Source organism: Solanum verrucosum, unplaced genomic scaffold, assembly GCF_900185275.1.
Source record: "Solanum verrucosum unplaced genomic scaffold, falcon-dt-bn FXZP01000118.1, whole genome shotgun sequence".
NCBI classification, from domain to species: domain Eukaryota; kingdom Viridiplantae; phylum Streptophyta; class Magnoliopsida; order Solanales; family Solanaceae; genus Solanum; species Solanum verrucosum.
The window spans coordinates 2488414-2501063 of NW_026020568.1; the positions used below are offsets into that span (position 1 = coordinate 2488414).

Here is a 12650-nt window from a genome sequence, read left to right on the forward strand (position 1 = left end):
TATGTTCATTAATTTTGTCCGAATCGTAAGCATGTTAGATCGGTAAAGTCTTTGATCATGCATATATATATATATATGCCTAAAAAATATACATAATAGGAAGTACATACTTGTATAGTCTTTGTGAGTATTGTCCAATTTATTTGTATATTACATGTGTTCACAATTGAAATTGAAGTAGGAATAAATTTGAGCCAATTTTTTTTTCTTTTGCATTGCTCCGTATGTCATTGTTATGATAGTCCTTAAGAGAATAAAGAAGTGATGTGGTTTGTCAGTCTCCTCTGTTTGCTTTGGCAGTGAATATTTAGAATAAGAATAATCTGAAAACTAATGTGTTTAACAACTTCATTAAACATTATCCACCGTCCACTAAATGTCTCAAAACTCTGCTATTTATTTATTCTAAATTAAATCATATATGAAATTCATACAAAGGACGGTTACCTATGTTTTGTATTGAAAATGATAAACTTTTGATATATGATTGGCTATAGATTAATGATTGTGTTGAATATGATCAATTACTGAAAGAAAAGTAAACACATGTATGATCAAGATGTTTTCTTCCATTAATACTTTATAAAAATATTTTTAATTTAAAGCAAATCAGGCTTGAATCGTGTAAACTATTATAATTTTTCAATTTTCATACAATCTTTATATATGAGCAAATCATAGTTCATAAATAAAATATTAAAATATATTAAGTTGTCACATTGATATATCACATATATCTATATTCTTTTTATAAATAAATATTTATAATCATAAACTTTCAAATACGCATGATTATATAAAGATCAACTAATCAAGAATAATAATAACTAATTATTGATTTATATTTTGATTTTTAAAAAAAAGGTGTACTATTTAAATAAAAATAGTCATTTTTAGTAAACATGATAAAATAGAGTAAATTTGGAGAAAAAATTGACATCATAAATGGAATAAAAATTTATACTAATATACCATTGAAATGAGACTAATTATTACTCCATATATTTAAGAATAATTATGATTGAAAAATATGGAATCCACATTAAATATCACAATATTGGGATACACTTGGCATTTTAGAAAAAAATGTTTGGATGTTTTTGTTTTGTATAATTATAACCAATTTTACTCTAATTTGTCGTGGTACTTTTTATGCTCTATTAAATAATGAATTAAAATTTATAATTTAATAAATTACTTTTTATTCTTTCATCTTAAATCAATATACTACTTAGTCAATTTCAATTTGTTTCTCTTACATTTTTTTTAGTTTATTTCTTAAAACATGTCTTTTTTTAGTAATTTTTTAATTTTAATTTTTTACGTTACATTTTAATACCACAAGATTAAAGAGTATAATATATTTTTGATTTAAGACTATAAAATTGAAATGTCTTCTTTACTCTTTTTTAATTAATTTATGTCAAGTGAAAATAGAACAAACAAATAATTTTTTATTTAGTATTTGTTTTTATCCCACTAATTTCATTGTATATTTATATTTATTGTATTAGAGAAAAAATAGTTCTATACTCACGTTAGTTATATTATGAATTAAAGGAAAGGAGTAGCAACTCACAGAAAATATATATGATATTAAATGTTAATTTTTGAGAAAAACTCTTATGACAAGGGTGACCGCTGACAACCATTTGAAAACAGACTTGGGCCCTTGGCCCACATTTTTAGACGGTACACAGGATCTTTTCAACTTTTTCAATGGGTGGAAATCACGTGGCCATTTCAGCTTACAAATTGAATGATTTTTTTCAGAAATTTAACATTTTTTCTGCATATTGTACAACTTCTTGAAGCTGAAATTTTTATTAATTTACAGAACTACCCTTGGTCGTCCTCTTCATCACATTTTTAATAGAAACTAGATATGAAAGGGCCCGTTAACGGGCCCAATATTACAAATTTAAGAGGTATTTAATTAATTTTTGAAAAGAAAAATTATCATTAATATTTTCTAATAAAAACGATAGTAAATGATAATAAAATCACACTTTATATTAATAACAATAATAATAATAATTATATATATATATATATATATATATATATATAAACATATATTTTTATCAAATCATAACTTGTAACTTATTTAAATTGTCTTAATTAACAATACAATATAATATGCACCAATGGTTATTTTAACATAATGTCAAACATAATTAAACAGTTAATTATATATATATATATATAAACATATATTTTTATCAAATCATAACTTGTAACTTATTTAAATTGTCTTAATTAACAATACAATATAATATGCACCAATGGTTATTTTAACATAATGTCAAACATAATTAAACAGTTAATTTGATGATATTCTTTTCACATTTAGAGTAGTATAAACATGAAAAATAAAATAAAATTATATCTTATTTTAAGATAATAAAATTATTTTTAATTATTTATTTTTAATAGATATGAAAAATAAATTAACACAAAGAAATAGATAATCTTTTTATTTCACTTTATTTGAAAATCAACATCTGATTATGAAAATTACAAATATAACTTAAAGTTGTATTTGAAATTTGAAAAAACATTCAAAACCTTGTTAATACTTTAAGGGGCCGTTTGGTTACCGTATAAGATGCATTTTTTTCTCATATATAAAAAGTTGTATATGTTTTACTATATTTGGTAGAAATTTTGTATTAGGTAGAAAAGCCAACATGACTTACCATGTTTGGTTGATACGTTTCTCAATATTGTATAAAAGTTATTCTTGTATTAATTCTTTACGGTGTATGGTTACATTTTTTGTAATCCTACATAATTGATACCTACATAACTTATGAGGGAATCTATGTATAAATTATACATGATAAAAGATGGAATAAGTTATGAGGATATTAGTTATACATGTATTAAAAAAACTACACATTTATCCCTATTACCTTTTTATATTGAAAACTCTAGAAAAAACTTTACATAACTATTCTATTTTCCTATTAGGTAGAAAAGCCAACATGACTTACCATGTTTGGTTGATACGTTTCTCAATATTGTATAAAAGTTATTCTTGTATTAATTCTATACGGTGTATGGTTACATTTTTTGTAATCCTACATAATTGATACCTACATAACTTATGAGGGAATCTATGTATAAATTATGCATGATAAAAGATGGAATAAGTTATGAGGGTATTAGTTATACATGTATTAAAAAAACTACACATTTATCCCTATTACCTTTTTATATTGAAAACTCTAGAAAAAACTTTACATAACTATTCTATTTTCCTAGCTATTTTTGTTTCTTATTTCTTTTGTATACGAACAATTTTTTATTTGTTTTCATTTGAAATCAAAATATAAATATTTTATTAATATGATGAATCGGAATGTATAATTTTGACAACGCATATGCTAATCATATATTATCACCATATATTACTAAATATATTCCACATATTTAATTATTATGTATTGTTTTTTTATTTGGAATATAAATTTATATATAACTCATATATTTGGTATACTAAAAATGTACAAACAATACATGCAGCATCTTGATAGAAATTTACATTATATAAAATAGGATTTTATAATCTACTTGAAATATATTTATGGTATTTTATTTTTATAAGCTTTAAACATTAAAAAAAAAATAGAGAGAGAAAAAATAAATAGAATTCCCACTTAAGTATAGAGAAGATTTCTTTCTATTTTTATTTTTTTTTGGAAATTATACTATTTGCTTGCTTATTTATTTGTAAATAATATATTCAATAATTAATAATTTATGTATTGTAATCTCTACATAACTAAGTAATACCTACATAACTAATATTTGCATAATTAACACCAACATAATTAATACCACATAACTAAATCCTACATAACTAAACCATGCATTACTAAAAACTGCGTAAGTCTAACCAATAACCAAACAGCCCCTAACTATATTATCCTTTTTAAAATTTATCACAAATTCTTTATTCTTATAAAAATGGCCCCATTTGAATTATATTTCATATTAGTTTATTTATTTTAAAAAAAAAACACATTCAAATAATCAAATATAATTTGCAAAATCAATAGCTTGACACAAGTTCAACTTCAAAAATTTTAAATAAAGTGATATTTTTTTGTTATAGTATGTGGTAGTTCTTATATGAGATCTAATCTATGACATTATACAACTATCTATTTTGAGATATTACTTTTTTTTATTGCAATTTGGTTGTACGTCTCAGGTATATTAGTCAAGTAATTTTTAGAAACTGAGGAATATAAACCATATTTAGAAAAACATAATATATAAATATATCTTTTAACTTGACTTCGTCTGACATCTATGACATTCAACTTAGGGAGTGCACAAGTAAGCACTTAAAATTTTATAAAGTTGAAGAAGTAGACACACGCGTCCTACGGGGAATAACACACGTGGGAGCCACATAAAATATCGCATAGGACGTGAATTATATTGTCACATAGGACGTCAAGTAGGACACAAGTGTCAACTTGTTCAATTCTATACAAGTTTATGTGTCTACTTATGGATATCTAAAATTGAAGGACATGTTAGATGAAACAAATTAAATGACATATTTATATATTATGCCTTTAGAAAAAAGTATATTTAAATTCTAAATATTTTTTGCATAAAATTTAACCAAACATGACTTCAACTATAAATTTTTTAAATAAAATAAACAGTATTTTTTCATGATCAAACCACACTAAGAAAGGAAATGATTAAATGCCCTCAAATTTGAATTTTTGGTATGAAAAAATCTCATTAAAAATTATACATTCAAAAATAAAAAAGAATTTTTAAAAAAATTTATCAGCTTGAATGTACATGGTTTTGAAGTAAATCAATAAATGGGGTCCATGTAACTTTGCAATGATTTCTTTTACTCCTCCCAATGTATTGGTACACGTGTGCCCATTAAAATCCACAACTATTGACTTAGTGATGGATTCATTGGGAATTACATAAATTTTGGTTGGTTTTTTTGGAAATTTTAATACTTTATGCACAATGTACACTTAAAACTAAGCTTGAAATATTTTTTGTTTGACAAAACTACCCTTGGTCATATAAAAAAAGAAAAATACAACCTTCCTTTGACCAGGAGTGCACAGATATCAATATATATATATTTCTATATATTAGTATAGAAGTTATAATTTGCCATTGTATTTTTGATTTAATATCCGTTGTGCCACTGATATTTGCCCTTCTATGTTTGATTTATTTTCCGTTTTGCCACTGGTCGTTGGTTGGCTTCACTCTTCATTAGTATAGAAGTTATAATTTGCCATTGTATTTTTGATTTAATATCCGTTGTGCCACTGATATTTGCCCTTCTATGTTTGATTTATTTTCCGTTTTGCCACTGGTCGTTGGTTGGCTTCACTCTTCTATATAATAATAACTAGATGAGTGGCACCCGTGCTAAGCACGGGCCCAACATTTTAGGCCAAGTAATACTAATGTTTTGCACCAGCAATGGTGTTGTCATTCGGTCAGGACTTGACTTTTAGTTCCTTGTTTGTTTGCTATAATAAATGTCTAAAATCATAGAGAACATAAAAGCATAGACATTCTTTTTAACATAGGCAACAATCTTCAAAATTACACGTGCCCAACTCTTCCCATAAAATTTATTGCAGCCATAGCTTCATGAGCATACTTCATAGGTAAGAACCAGTAACCCCATCACCACTATTTGTATCCATCTAAGTGAGAATTAACTTTGAATTTCACACAAATAAAAGGAGCACAAACAATGTGTTTGTCTACATTTTGCCCCTAGAAAAATGAATACATTTATCACTTGTGTCTATCATCCATCATCCAAACCTAAAACAACAAACCTATTAGCCTGAATAACTTCATCAGTAGTACTTCAAAAGTGTTATTCCAAAAACAAATAAAAGATAATTTTTTTAAAAAGAAAATTTTAAATTGCCAAACTACCCCTGGCTACAAGTAGGCATGTTGAAACTTGAGAAGTTATTCAAAATTTTATATGATTTTTAAAAATATTTTAAGTTATTAATTACTGTGATTTATAATTTTTTAAGCGATTTTGAAGTAATATATATTATTTCGTTCTCCCAATTTATGTGGCATAGATATAATTTCAAAGAGTAATCATTTTTATGTCTTTAATATTTTAAATTGTTAATTATTGTAATTTGTAGTACCTTTTATGTAATTTTTAACTAATTTTTTTTACTTCTCATGTCCCAATTTATGTGGTATTGATATAATTTCGAAAGTTAGCCAATTTTGTTTATGTCTTTTAAATTTCGAAGTTATTAATTATTGTGATTTATATACTTTTTACGTCATTGTCAAATAATAAATATCATTTCCTCTAAACCCATTTTATGTGTCACACATAGAATTTTGGAAGTCAAATGATTTTTTTATATTAATTTTAAATATTTAAACTTATTAATTATTGTGATTTAAAGTATTATTACTGTAATTTTCAAATATATAATAGGCTAAAAAAGAAATGTAAGACAAAATTAAAAGGAAAAAAATGGAGAATTAATGGTCAATTAATGTGATGCAAATGGAATTTGAAGAGGCAGCTAATTGTTGTATATATTATTTTTTTAAAATTAAGTTGTTAATTATTGTGACTTATAGTACTATTGTGCTTTTAACATCATTTTTATAAATAACATATGTTTCTTCTTTTATCTTAATTTATGTGGCACAATAGAATTTAGAAAGTTAATCATTTTTTATATGATTTTTCAATATTTGAATTCAATAATTACAATAATTGTAGTACTTTTTATATAAACTTTAAATAATAAATGTTATTTTTTCTATCCTAATTTATGTGACATTAATAGAATTTTGAGTGCGATAATTTTTTAATACTATTTTTAAACATTAGTAATGAACAAGCAGTAGATTTTTCAAGAGTCAATATTTTGTTACACGGGGCCCAATATATGCTAATTTTTGTGTCTTAATTTATGTTATATCATGTAAACCTTTTTATGTTTTTTAAACATATTAAATTGTTAATTTTTGTAATTTATAGTATCTTCTTAACATAATTTTCAAATAATATATGTTACTTCTCATGTCTCAATTTATGTGGCATTGATAGATTTTTTGGAGTCAAGTGATTTTTTTATATGTATTTTTAAAAAATTGTTAATTATTGTGATTTATAGTACTTTTACGTCAATTTCGAATACTATATGTTTGTCATCGAACTCATTTTTTTTGTAGAACCATTATAACAATAATAAGAGATATCGAGAGAAAAAAGGAAATAAAATTACTTCAATCAACATTTTTAACTATAATGATTGGAAGAATCGTGATCTTGCTCAACTCTATATTTAAATCAACTCTGTAGAATCTAGATAACCAACAAATAAGATACAAAAATTAATTTTGAAGAATCAAACAATCTAAATATTATACATTCGCATCCGCATTTTCCAACACAACAATATCGCACTTACTATCATGGTTGTTGTTGAACTGAAATATATATTTATTTGACATATCTAACACCAAACCTTCAATGAAGAAGAAGATCATGTAGTATGTCAGCTTTGAGAGTGTAAAATCTTGCAATAACATTACTTGGTAAAAGAAGGTAGGGCTTTAACTTTTAAATTATACTGTCGTAGTAGAAATCTAAGTTGTGCCCATATGATGTCATTGATCAATATACACATCATTAGAATTTAGGAGAAAGAATCCATCTCACAATCATTGGTATTTCAAGAATAAAATGACCTTCTAAAATAATTTATCAAAGTAATTCCGAGAGAATTTTTTTATTAACATGATGATTGTCATTTAACTCAAACCAATAGCCCCCTAAAAAGGCAACAACCGTGACAAATAGATATAAAAATTACATAGTATAGCAAATAATTAAAAAAAAGATTTTATTAAGTAAATCGAACCTTTGTGATCCTTGAAGAATGACACAACTCTTTCTAAGAGCTACACAATCCAAGGCCTTCCATCTGCATATATCACATGAACACTTTAATAATTATAATAGACATAAGAGATAAACATAAGAAATTGAAGGATCAAATATAGACAAATCAAATCTCCCTTAAAACTCCCAAAAAGCGACCATAACTTTTTTATGATAGGAAAGGTTTAAGACTTTACGACTTCATAAGCATGCTAACTAAATCCTCTCTAAAATTTGTTCTTAACTGATAATCATTTCACGATTCAAAATGACTTGTGGATACAAATCATACAATTAAGAATGATGATACAATTAAGCTAAGGACAACATTGAAAAGTAATAAGACAATAATGGAAGAGTAAGAAGCTAAGAAAAGGAAGAAAGGAAAAGGAAAAGAGTAAGAAACAAGCTATGCTCTATTTAGCTAAACAATTCTCTGCTTCAATTCAACAAGGACAAATACAATACTTAAATAGTCCAACATTCTTGCTGGATAGTACAAAACATAAGTGGCCAGCAATTGGACCTAAAGTATTCAATCCTCAAACATATCGGGGAATTTTGATAATAATAGAAACAACTTTAAAACCTATTGGACTAAACTGAGCAACATGAAACTATTCTTCTTAAATAAAACCTACCCAACTTAACGGCTAGGTGCAACCCTTCCAACGCACAGTACACACTCTGCCTAAGCTTCTGCATACATTCTTGCATCAAATGACCATATATTGACTATTTACCATCACTTTCTTCTTATATTAGGCAGTGATTGCAATCACAATGGCACAAGAGGTAAGATATAGCTAAAAGGGAAGCAGTAAGTTCGACGTCAAATTACAACAATTTTTCATTATGTTACATTCTCTTGAACTTAATCTTTACTAAAAATTAGTAGAAAACCTATATAAGAATTTAAGTAGGTAAACAAACTCAAAGATATAAGAAAAAAAAATAGTTGAAGTAAACAATATTGCCTCAAAATAATCAATATTTAATTCACTAACCATATTGACATAAAATTACTACAAGGAATGGTCTTGAAAAATTGGCTCCGAGGTTAACGATTCTCTTTTGGTAGTACCCTTGCCTTCCGCAATGGTTCACAAGAGGAGTGCAGAATCTCAATTCTCCATTTGGTCTCTGTCAAAACTATAAAAAAAAATTGATTTTACTGTCCCATGTGTTCTGTACCTAAATGATTTTCTTCCATAAAACTTCAGAGCTAGATATAACATAATTTAAAATTTGATAAAATTCAAATGATTTTAAAGTGTGGTGCAATTGGAAAATCTATGAACAAAACAAGTAAAAATTTGATGTTCAACATGGAGATCTCAGATCAGCATAAAATTAAGAGTGACTAACACTTGGTATTTCAAATCGAGGGTGAGGAATATATAAAAGCAACTCTATAAAACATGTAGATACGACATTGGAGGACTGAAGAATGAAAATCTCCAAGGAAAAAGTTTTTAAAACTCATATGAAGAGATAAATGAAACATCGAAACAGGAAAAGAATAGCGAGTAGCAAAAGAAGACAGACTCTTGGAACATTTTCCTAACAACATGATCTTGTTGACTCTCTCGTCAAATATTTTTTATGACCAAAATATTTTCAAGATAATGGATTTATCACTGTTGTTCTTCACTTAAATGTAAAATTTGGTCTAACAGTCAAGTTTTAAACTTGTGATACAGCTAGCACATCTTTGTGTTCCACATAGCACAACATTTACTGTTAAACCAAACCCCTAGAACATGAGGATTCTCTTGGCGTTCACCAACCGCTTATTAAAATTTAATAAAATTCATAAATACTCTTTTTTATAGCTCAACTAATTCAGTGAAGGACAAACAATTCCTTGGTCCCAAATAACAAAGTAACTTCTACTCTTACAAGTCAAGAAAAACACTGGCAGCTATTAGACAATAATTTATTCAGGTCACATGGTAAGACTTTCTCCTACATGCCAATTGTGTTTGAAAATATAGGGTACAGTAGATGTCGTGCTTATTCCACACAACTTAAGCTGGCCATTTATAATTGTGGCAGACAATTGTTTTTGAGAACAAAATACTATGCCACATCTTTTAGTTATGTTTTCCTATTCAATATTTTAGCTTTTACTTTCTTTAATCGTATTCGTTTTGCTTCCCAAGAATCAAAACAATGGACAATAGAACCATTTGGAATAGATTGATATGGTACTTTCCAAATGTTCAACTTCTATTTCTCAAATAGGACTTCATCTGTGACATATTTAAACAATTGTTTAAAGCGTAAATAGCCTAAACTGTAAATGGACCTCTGTGAACTTCTAAAATATTAATATCATAAGAGGAATAAAGAAAAAAATTATACTTAAAAGGAACAAGGAAAAAAAGTACCTTGCTATTGTTTTTCAGAAAAATATGACAGAATACACCTGGATCCAATTCTATATATTTCTCAGTTCACAATCATAAGGATCGCAAGTTTTAAGTGTTTGTTGAATCGACAACGCCTACAAAGAGAGCAAAAATCAACTGTTAAGAGAAGCTGAAAATGGCAAGGAAACTGTATGTAAAGTATATGTTTCTCTGCTTTCAACTTAATTGGCAGAAAGGAAAAGTTAGATTGGAACTTTCTGTCAACAATGACATTAAAAATAACAAGGAAATCGTATCAAATCTACAAAGGAATTTTCTTCAAGCCAAATTTTATTTTTTTCCCGTCTCGTCATAGGTAGAGAAATTTCATCATGGAACAACAACACTCAAAGAAATTCAACAGTGAAATTGAAAAATGAAAATTGTAAGAAATATAAGTATAGATAGCGTTAAAATATTCTTCAAAGTGAATAAGAAGAATTGAAGGCTATTATTCCTTCTTCTTTTTTTTGGGTTAAAATTGGGGGTAGAGGTAGTGGTAGGGGTAGGGAAAGGGAAAATGCGAAGGGGATTACAATGTGGAGAATCAAACCGTCACCAACAAGGCGGAGTTCAGGTAGTCAACAAAAACCAACTGAGCTACTAAGCTTTTACAAATTGAAGGGCTATTCTGCTTCAGCAAGAGCCAATATCTCTGCTTTGAAGAAGGAGGATGTTTTAAGGTCACGTGAGTGGGCAAGCCTAAAAGAAATTTAATGAATGAGAAACGAATTTTTGCCCGTGGATTCATTTATTATGCAACTCACATTAACATACAAATTGGTAGTAAAATTGAGAATTTTGAATTGGAGGTTTTATTTAGAAAAATAATGGCCAAAAGAGTTACTATCTACATGATTTGGCAGACCTCTCCAATTCATTATATTTATTAGACAACAATCAAGATAGATGAAGCTCAAATGACACTTCTAAGAACAGAACAATCTCTGCTAGATCGACAATTTCTTCTTGGGAATCATTATTTTATTAGCCAAGAATTAATATAGGTTATGGATTCTTCTTAGGAACAATAACTTATGTCACAATTTGGCACACAAAATAACAGGGCATCAAAGTTATACTTTTTGAAACAATCTTCTTTATTAAATTTATTGACTTGAAAATAAATAGCAATAGATGAGATAATCAAAAAACCTTTTATCACCCCCACAAAGTACAAAAAGACTTGTACAATTACCAAATGAAGCTTTAATAGTACAATTGATTTAGCTCGTAACCCATAAGCTTTGCACCATCATCAGGAGAAGAAGAGATTTGAAGAAGATGAATGAGCACTTTGTCTCTTGGGTCTTAGCAATTGTAAATTATATATGCAAGTAGAGGAAAGAGATCTAGAAGGATCTGGAATGGAAAGCAAAAGAAAGCTTGATTTGCTAAAATATCAATCATGCATAATTACCATTTTACCCTTGCATAATAACATAATTGCTAATTTGCCATTGGTCGTCCGGTCGTCTTCACATTTCTATATAATAGAAAAATAGAAATATATATATCTATTATGTTATGTTTTGCTAATACGGAATGTTGTGTCTAGTGTATATATTTATATATATAATAGCCTTTTATATGAAATTAATTGATTTTCGTAAATATGATGAATATAAATTATTTATGAATTTGAGAAGGAATAACAAAATACAACAATTGAGTAGATTGGATGTTACACTACTTTAAGAAAAAGAAAAAAGGTACTCTATATGATTTTTGAATGTTATTAACTTATTACTCTCTCCATTCCATATTAATTTAATTTTTGAGGTATTTTTCATTTTTTATATTAACTTAGTTGTTCAATTTTCAAGATTACTTTTAGAGTGTTCTTCTAATTTTACCCTTCATTAGTTAGTATTGGAATTAGTGATTAATTAATATTTAGTTATTTTAATTATAAATTTGACAATAATTAACAAGGATAAAAATGAAAAACTACGTTCAATTTATGTCTTAATCTACTTTTCTTAAAGGATGTGAAACATCTCAAAAATTAAATTAATATAAAATGGAGGGGAAAGTAAGAAAACTACTGTGATAACTTTGAAGACAATAATAGGCTCTACATTTATAGAAGTCCATGTGATTTGTTTTACTCTTCCAATGTGTGGATAGCCATGTGGCCTCAAGAATATGCTAGAATTTGGGTGATTTTTCTGGAATTTCAGTTCTTCCCATGCACAAAGTACAATTGCTATTAAGCTATACATTTTGCTTATTTATGGATTTGCCGTTGGTCGTCCTCCTCTTCATGTTTCTATATAATAGAA

The 12650-nt window shown here is 26.8% G+C and overlaps 1 long non-coding RNA gene and 1 pseudogene across 1 annotated transcript; one reads left to right on the plus strand and one right to left on the minus strand.

Annotated features, from left to right (window-relative positions):
* The window catches only part of LOC125810471 (sesquiterpene synthase 15b-like), a 47979-nt pseudogene that overhangs the window by 3465 nt on the left and 31864 nt on the right, over nt 1–12650 (plus strand).
* On the minus strand, nt 9007–11713 carry LOC125810593 (uncharacterized). Its single transcript, XR_007441876.1, has 3 exons — nt 11564–11713; nt 10345–10460; nt 9007–9103 (listed from the first exon to the last, which is right to left on the minus strand). It is a non-coding gene; the product is annotated as an uncharacterized LOC125810593 (long non-coding RNA).